Source organism: Heterocephalus glaber, unplaced genomic scaffold (assembly GCF_053883595.1).
Source record: "Heterocephalus glaber isolate CG9 unplaced genomic scaffold, H.glaber_assembly_v1.0 deba00001805, whole genome shotgun sequence".
Lineage (NCBI taxonomy): Eukaryota > Metazoa > Chordata > Mammalia > Rodentia > Bathyergidae > Heterocephalus > Heterocephalus glaber.
Genome location: NW_028258480.1, coordinates 1,949,143 through 1,957,461, shown reverse-complemented (window position 1 = coordinate 1,957,461; position 8,319 = coordinate 1,949,143). Strand labels below are relative to the sequence as shown.

The 8,319-nt window shown below is 39.5% G+C and overlaps 1 long non-coding RNA gene across 2 annotated transcripts; it reads left to right on the top strand.

Annotated features, from left to right (window-relative positions):
• Nucleotides 1-3,525: 3,525 nt before the first annotated feature.
• On the top strand, nt 3,526-7,946 carry LOC110346720 (uncharacterized). Of its 2 annotated transcripts, none has more exons than XR_002390933.2 (3): nt 3,526-5,473; nt 5,739-5,844; nt 6,837-7,946. It is a non-coding gene; the product is annotated as an uncharacterized LOC110346720 (long non-coding RNA). The 2 variants fall into 2 exon arrangements; XR_002390935.2 differs by having other exon boundaries at nt 5,696-5,844.
• Nucleotides 7,947-8,319: the final 373 nt, after the last annotated feature.

Here is an 8,319-nt window from a genome sequence, read left to right as displayed (position 1 = left end):
AGACAATAAGGATCACAACCCCAGGAAGCCCAGCAGAATAAATCTATCAGGCATGACAAGAAATTAAATGTAAAGGGAGAGAACCCAACAGAAAGAAAAAGTCGTGAGAGGATAAGTCAATACATATTAGTTATAACCATCAATGTTAATGGTCTCAATTCACCAATCAAATGAAACAGACTGGCAGAATGGGTCAAGAAGCAAGATCCAGCAATATGCTGCATACAAGAAACACACTTAATTCAAAAAGAAACTCATAGACTGAAAGTTAGAGGGTGGAAAACAATACTCCATGTGACAGAAACCCGAAAAAAACCAGAAGTAGCTATCCCCTTTGCAGATCAAGTGGATTTCTAACCAAACTGATTAAGAGAGACAAAGAGGGACACTACATCCTTGTAAAGGGAACAATCCAAGAGGAAAAGATGACAATCATAAATATCTATGCACCAAATGCTAGTGTGCCCAACTATATAAAACAAATACCAATGGACATGAAAAATCAAATAAGCAATAACACAGTGGTAGTGGGGGACCTCAATAGCCCACTGTCACCAATAGATAGATCAACTAGACAAAAAATAAACAATGAAATATTAGAACTCATTCAAACTCTTGAACAAATGAACTTAACAGATGTTTACAGAGTGTTCCACTGCACTAAATCAGAATACACATTCTTTTCAGCTGCACACAGGTCATTCTCCAAAATGAACCACATGCTCACTCATAGAACATGTTTAAGTAAGTGCAAAGAATCAAAGTTATCCCCTGTATATTATCAGACCATAGCACGATGAAATTGGAGATCAATATCGAAAGAAACTGCAAGAATTTCATAAACACATGGAAATTGAACAACACACTTCTGAATAAGGAATGGGTCACAGAGGAAATTAAAGAGGAAATCAGACAGTTCCTTCAGTTAAGTGACAAAGACAATACAACATATCAGAATCTATGGGATACAATGAAAGCAGTCTTATGAGGGAAATTCATAGCAGTGAATACTCATATTAGGAAAACAGAGCCAGCCAAATTAAACAACCTGATGCTGAACCTCAAGCTTCTTGAAAAAGAAGAACAGGACAAACTCAAAGCATACAAGGGAAGAAATTATAATGATCAGACCAGAAATCAATGTAATGGACACTGAGAGAACAATGCAAAAAATCAATGAAGCCAAGAGTTGGTTCTTTGAAAGAATAGACAAGATTGACAAACCCTTAGCCAACCTTATCAGAAAAAGGAAAGAAAAGGCCCAAATCCATGCAATTAGGAATGAAAAGGGTGAAATTACAACAGACCCAGCAGAAATCCAGAGGATCATCAACACTTACTTCAAGAACCTATACACCAATAAGACTGACAACACAGAAGAAATGGACAGATTCCTAGATATGTATGAATTACCAAAGTTGAACAAAGAAGACCTAAAACTTCTAAACAAGTCAATATCAATCAATGAAATTGAAAATGTAATTAAAAACTTACCAACTAAGAAAAGCCCAGGTCCTGATGGCTTCACTGCCCAATTCTACAAGACATTTAGAGAGGAACTGCTGCCACTACTGTTTAAACTCTTCAGTGAACTTGAAAGGGAAGCAATACTCCCGAATTCATTCCTAGATGCAAGCATCACCTTGATCCCCAAAGCAGAGAAATACCTAACCAAAAAAGAGAACTGTAGGCCAATCTCACTAATGAACATAGATGCAAAAATCCTTAATAAGTTACTGGCAAATAGAATGCCAAAGATCATCAACAAGATCATACACCCTGGCCAAGTGGGATTCATTCCAGGGATGCCGGGATGGTTCAACATATGCAAATCAATAAATATAATACGCTGTATCAATAGAGCCAAGGACAAAAACCATATGATCATCTCAATAGATGCAGAAAAAGCATTTGACAAAATCCAACACATATTTATGATAAAAAACCCTACAAAACATTGGAATAGACAGTCTCTACCTCAATCTGATAAAAGCCATCTATGAAAAACTAACAGCCAATATCATACTAAATGGTCAAAAATTGAAATCCTTCACACTAAAATCAGGAACAAGACAAGGATGTCCACTATCACCATTCCTGTTCAATATAGTTTTGGACACATTAGCCACAGCAATTAGACAAGAGAAAGAAGTAAAAGGAATAAAGACAGAAAATGAAGAAGTCAAATTGTCATTATTTCCAGAGGACATGATACTGTATATAGAAGACCCCAGGAACTCCACCAAAAGTCTTCTAGACTTAATAACCAAATTCACTAAAGTAGCTGGATACAAGGTCAACACACAAAATTCAACAGCTTTCCTCTACACAAGCAACAGACTCATTGAGACAGAAATAGGGCAAACAATTCCTTTCACAATAGCATCCAAAAAACTGAAATACCTAGGAATCAACCTACCCAAAGAAATGAAAGACCTCTTCTCTAAAAACTATAGCACTCTGAAAAGAGAGATTGAAGACAATATCAGAAAATGGAAAGACATTCCTTGCTCCTGGGTAGAGAGAATCAGCATGGTGAAAATTCCCATACTTCCAAAACTGCTATAGAGATTCAATGCAATCCCAATTGAAATCTCAGCAGCATACTTCACAGACCTGAAGAAAACAATCCAAAAATTCATTTGGAACAAGAAGAGACCTAGAATAGCAAAAGCAATAGTAGGAAATAAAGACAATGTAGGGGGTATCACAATCCCCAACTTGAAACTATACTACAAAGCTACTGTAATAAAAACAGTACGGTACTGGCAAAGAAACAGACCTGAGGACCAGTGAAACAGATTAGAAGATGCAGAAACAACGCCAGACACACTCAGCCACCTCATCTTTGAAAAAGGAGCCAAACACCCTCACTGGAGGAAAGATAGCCTCTTAAATAAATGGTGCTGGAAAAATTGGGTTTCAACTTGCCAAAGATTAAAACTAGACCTATATCTCTCACCATGCACTAAACTAAAATCAAAATGGATTAAAGATCTAAATATTAAAACAGAAATGCTGAACCAGCTGGAAAAGAGACTAGGTAGAACTCTTGAAGACATTGGTGTAGGAAAAAATTTTATGAACAAAACCTCAATTGCCCGTGAACTAGCACTAGCAGTCAACAAGTGGGATCTCATCTTATTAAAAATCTTCTGCACAGCAAGAGAAACCACCAACAGTGTGAAGAGACAACCCACAATGTAGGAAAAAATTTTCACCTGCTGTCCCTCAAACAAAGGTCTGCTATCTAGAATATATAAAGAACTTTAAAAAATCAGACCTCCCAAATTTAAAGACCCAATCTGAAAATGAGCATCTGAAATGAACAGAGATTTCTCAGACAAGCAAGTAGAAATAGTAAATAAATATGTGAAAAAAATATTCAACATTCAAATGTTCAACTGGTCATTTAAGAGATGCAGATGAAAACAACACTGAGATTCCACCTCACCCCAGAAAGAATGGCTGCTATCATGAAATCAACCAACAACAAATGCTGGCAGGGCTGTGGGGAAAGAGGAACCCTGCTCCACTGCTAGTGGGAGTATAGACTGGTGCATCCACTGTGGAAGTCAGTATGGAGATACCTCAAAGAACTAGGACTGGAGGTCCCATTTGACCCAGCTATTCCCCTGCTGGGTATCTTCCCCAAAGAATTAAAAGAATCATAACACAGCGATATATGTGCACCCATGTTCATAGCGGCACAGTCTGTAATAGCAAAAGCTTGGAAACAGCCCAAATGCCCATCAACTGGAGACTGGATAAAGAAAATGAGGGGAAGGAGAAAGGTAAGAAGGGAAAGGAAAAATTATGAGAAAAAGAAAAAATGGAAACAAAGTCTTTGTAAATAGGTAAGGGTGAAGGGGGTGAAGGGAGGACAGGGAATGGGGAAAAAATAAGAACCAAGATGCATCATGTACAGGTACAAGTACCCAATGATAAATGTAAATGTATTGTATACCTAAAATGTACCAATAAAAGAATTTAAACAAAAAAAAGAAAATGTGGTTTTTTTTATAAAATGGAGCACTACTCAGCCATTAAAATTGAGAAATTAGAGACACTTAGAGCTAAATGGATCACATTGAGGCGATACCCTTAAGGGAAATAAATAGGACACACATGTGTAAATACCAAATAGTTTCTGTAGTGTGAGAAACTGAAAGTGTAAATAAGGACTAAAAGGTATAATAGATAATGTGAAATAGGAAGAAAAGGGGCAAAGGGGAAGGGGAAGTGGGAGGGGTAGGGGAAAGGAAAGGAAGGAATAGAATTAATATGAGAAAATGTAAAAATGGAAACAAAGTCTTTGTAAATAGGGAAGGGTGGAGGGGTTAAAGGGAGGGCAGGGGAAGGGGGAAAAATAAGAACCAAGAGAGACTATGTAAAGGTGCAAATTTCCAATGATGAATGACGTTATATTGTGTACCTAAAATGTACCAATAAAATTAATAAATAAAATAAAGGATACACATAGCCAGAAACCTAGCTATCCCACTGACCTAGCTGTATACACTACGGAAGCTCTTGCTCATGAGCATCAGCATACAGATACAGAGTTTTCATAAGGCATTGCCCACTAGCACAGAACTCAAAGTACTTGCTTTCAGTTTTCCTTTCTTCTGGCCTAGAGAATGGATATATTATGGTTGCTTCCACTGTGTCCCCCAAAAGACTTGTGTTGAAGGTGTGGTTGGTGGTGGCTTTTAGAAATGATTGGATCATAAGGGCTCTGATGACATCATTGGATTAACCCACTGAGCAGACCATAATTCAGTGTGACTACTGAGGGATGATGGAAAGAGGAAGTAGGGTCTGGTCAAAGGGAGTGGATCTTGGGAGCGAGGCCTTGAGGAATACATGTGTTCCCTGGCCCCTTACTCTCTCTCACTCTCTCTCTCTCTCTCACCTGACCCGCCTGAGCCTTTTCATCCGCAGAACCATCATTTGCGTGCACAGATGAAGACAGGAGGATTTAAAACCCTGCAACCAGCCCTAAATCAAAAAAGCTGACTTCTCCCAGGAGTTTAAAGCCCTGTCTCACACATTAAATTGTAATTTGCAGGCAAGTCTGGGCTCAGAAATCCTCCAATAAAGCAGATGAATAATCAACATGAATTGGATAGAAAGAGTCTCTCTCTGCCTTTCACTTGCCCTTATCACTTTGCACACAAACAGCACCCTGGATGATGTCTACAAGATGATAAGACCACAAAAGGATTCAACTGGATCAGAAAATTTCATTATTCAGAAACAAGATGGTCCAAATTGGGTAGTTTGAGTAAGAAGGCAAACAGCTGACTGCATAAAGGACCTGTGAGGTCACCAGTTCTGGATTTTACCAGGCAACAGTAATGGAGTGACCTAGAGGATCTTCTCTCTAATGTTAGCTCTCTGTGGAGACAGTCACTCAACCAAATCCCCAACCGGATTAAAGGTTGGTGTAGACCATGGATTTCTCTTGCAGGTAGGATTCCCAGTCAGTTGTCAATAGCAGGGGTTGGTTTCCCTCCCACACTTACCTTATGCTTGTGGCACTGGGTGCCTTGCCCCAACCAGGGAGCTGGGATTGAAGTTTAAACCTACTCCATACCCTTCTTTATGTTTCCTTTCTGATTCTCAATGCTGTCCAAGTTTCCAGTCACTATGTCATTGGTTCTCAGAGTTCTTCCTCACTTTTTCTCCACAGGATACAATTTCTCTTTTATAGCTCTAGTTTCTCTTGTTTGCAGTCAGACAAAGGCTATTTTGATTCCACCATCTTAGATCTCCTCCCAGAGCAGCAATCTCTTAAAAGAGTCCTGAAGAAACTGGGATTTATGATCTTGCAAGTCACAGGTGAGAATGGCAAAAAGACTCCTTGGAGATCACCTGGTTACACACATCCTAACCCATGGATTCCCTACCTCTAACTACACACACACACACACACACACACACACACACACACACACGGACTTTCTAGCCAGATAAAATTTGAACATGTTGCCTCAAGAGAAGGAGTTATTAAGTTATAGACTAGAACAATATTTTGAGTAACAAAGTTCCACAGTGAGATCTGACGTCAGTAAGAACAAATATAGAAAATATATCACGATGTCACTCTGTCCATGGCCCCATCCAAAAGTGTGAACATCATGGTTTTGTCTCATAACTGCCCCCTTGGACAAGGTAAACATTTACTAGATGGGCTGTTTGTTACATATTTTTAATTTATGTACTTCCCAACTTGAAAAAAAAAGGCAGCTGGAAAAATCAAATTCTCCTTTTAAAGTATTTGAACTAAGAAACCCGGAAATAATTTTGTGGTTTCAGTGAAACTTAGAAGTAATAGGTTATGAGACATGGTCACATTTAAGTCACAGAAATGAGGAAGCAGAGAAGATAAAAATGATGGGAAAGTCCCTTGACAGAAGAATAGAAAATAGCAAACAGTGGGAGTCCAAAATAACAGCCCTGCTCTGAAGGACCATAAATTCTTGCTCATAGGCAAGAATTTGAATTCTTCTTGAATTCCTCATCTAGAACTTCCTTCTTCTTAAGTTTCCATTAGACTGAGGTCTATGACTGCCAGTCAAAGAAAGATGGAAGCAGTGGGAGGGGCCAGAGTAGTCTATGCCCAAGATTATTTAATGCGTCATTAATTATTAGAAACTTGATGGATCTGGTATTCTTTCTATGTCTAAAACACCAGAATTTTGATTTTGCCTTATGACCCATGGAATTCCCAAGATCAAAACTGATAGGTAACCCCCAAAGGTTCTATGGAAGTTCTGCGGCTAGTAGGAGCCCCACATTTCACAAACAGTCCCTATCTTTATTCCTACCAGACTTGGTCTTGGAATCCCTGATGGAGAAGCTTCCAACTCTTCCACAGAGTCATCACCCTGGAGAACGGAGCCCAGAGCAGCTGGCAGCTGACAAAGGAACTCACTCCATGGCCAAAAATGGAGAACCAGCCAGTTTTCGACAGAACACTGGTTGTACCAATACTATGAGCCTCTTCTCCATGAACTACTTCTAGAGCATAGAGGCTAGACATTAAGTAAAGTCTTCTGATCAGTAAGAATCACTGTAGAATAGTGAAACAAGCAAGGCCTTTACATGACACTGTGGTTTGAATCCTACCTTCTCCATTAGCAATTTATTTTTTGACATGATAGGCCTTTCGACTTTATGAATAACACATTCTGGGGTTGAAACTTAGAGGTTATTCCAAGGATTATTGGGAGAAATAACTAAGTTAATGTGGAAATATCCAAAACTGAATGGGAACTCCAGAAATCCAGTCATCTCCACAGACTCACTTCCTCTGATAGGCCCTCAAGTAATGAAATTCAAGACAGATAATGACCTATTTTGTAAGAGAGCAAATTAAATTATGAAAGGATTCACGACGTGTTGTTGAAGTAACTGAGAATGTCTGAGCAGGAGAGAAGAAGATGAGTTAAAAGTAGCCATTACTACTACCCATCCTGGAAGAAAGTTTTCCCCCAAATGCAGGACTAAGCATAATACCAGTGTGTCGAAGGCACAGAGAAGAGAGAGCAATTCAGCATTCTCAACAGGCAGAATTTCCCAAAGGTACTGTGATCAGAAAGTTCCCCTCTTACAAAGGATTAACACAAGGCCCTACAACCTAGAACTCTGGACACCTCACCCACACCACACCCTGTGTACATGAGGCTGCCTGGAATTACACAGGCATCAGAAGAAGCCATATTAGGCAGCTCTGGTACACACCCGAGCTAGGGAGCAATTTGTTGAAAATATTCTAGAAGAGAGAGACTGTGTATTGGTCCCTTCCAGTGTTGTCTAAACTTCTTTGGTCTTCAAGAAAGTCCCAGGTAACAAGAAAATTAATTGGAAGTAATACTGCCCCACGGTCCATTTTGGGAAGGAGTACAGAGATGGGTAAAATTTCTCCACAGTACTGCCAGTTGTGGATCCTTGAATAGTAAACATTTTCTTCTCTCTTTCTGAGCAGAGAACAGCTGAGACATTGAAAAGCACTTGACGCTGACATCGGACACTGAAAAGCAAAACCCCTCGATTTGGGAGTCTCTAATTCCATTCTTCTCTTCAAGCCAAGCAGCTACACTGAGCTTGATCCATGAGAAATCTCACCACTGTGGCTGAGCACATGCTTCAGAGAGCACCTGAGCTGACATCACTCCCCTGCCCTTTCTCAGATTCTATTTTCTTACTCGTCTAGGGACTGTGGGCCTGATTGTTCTAATCCAAATGGATGTCCAACACTAAACACATTCTCTTCCCTTCTCTCTCTTTAACCCAACCCTCAATTTCTCTGGG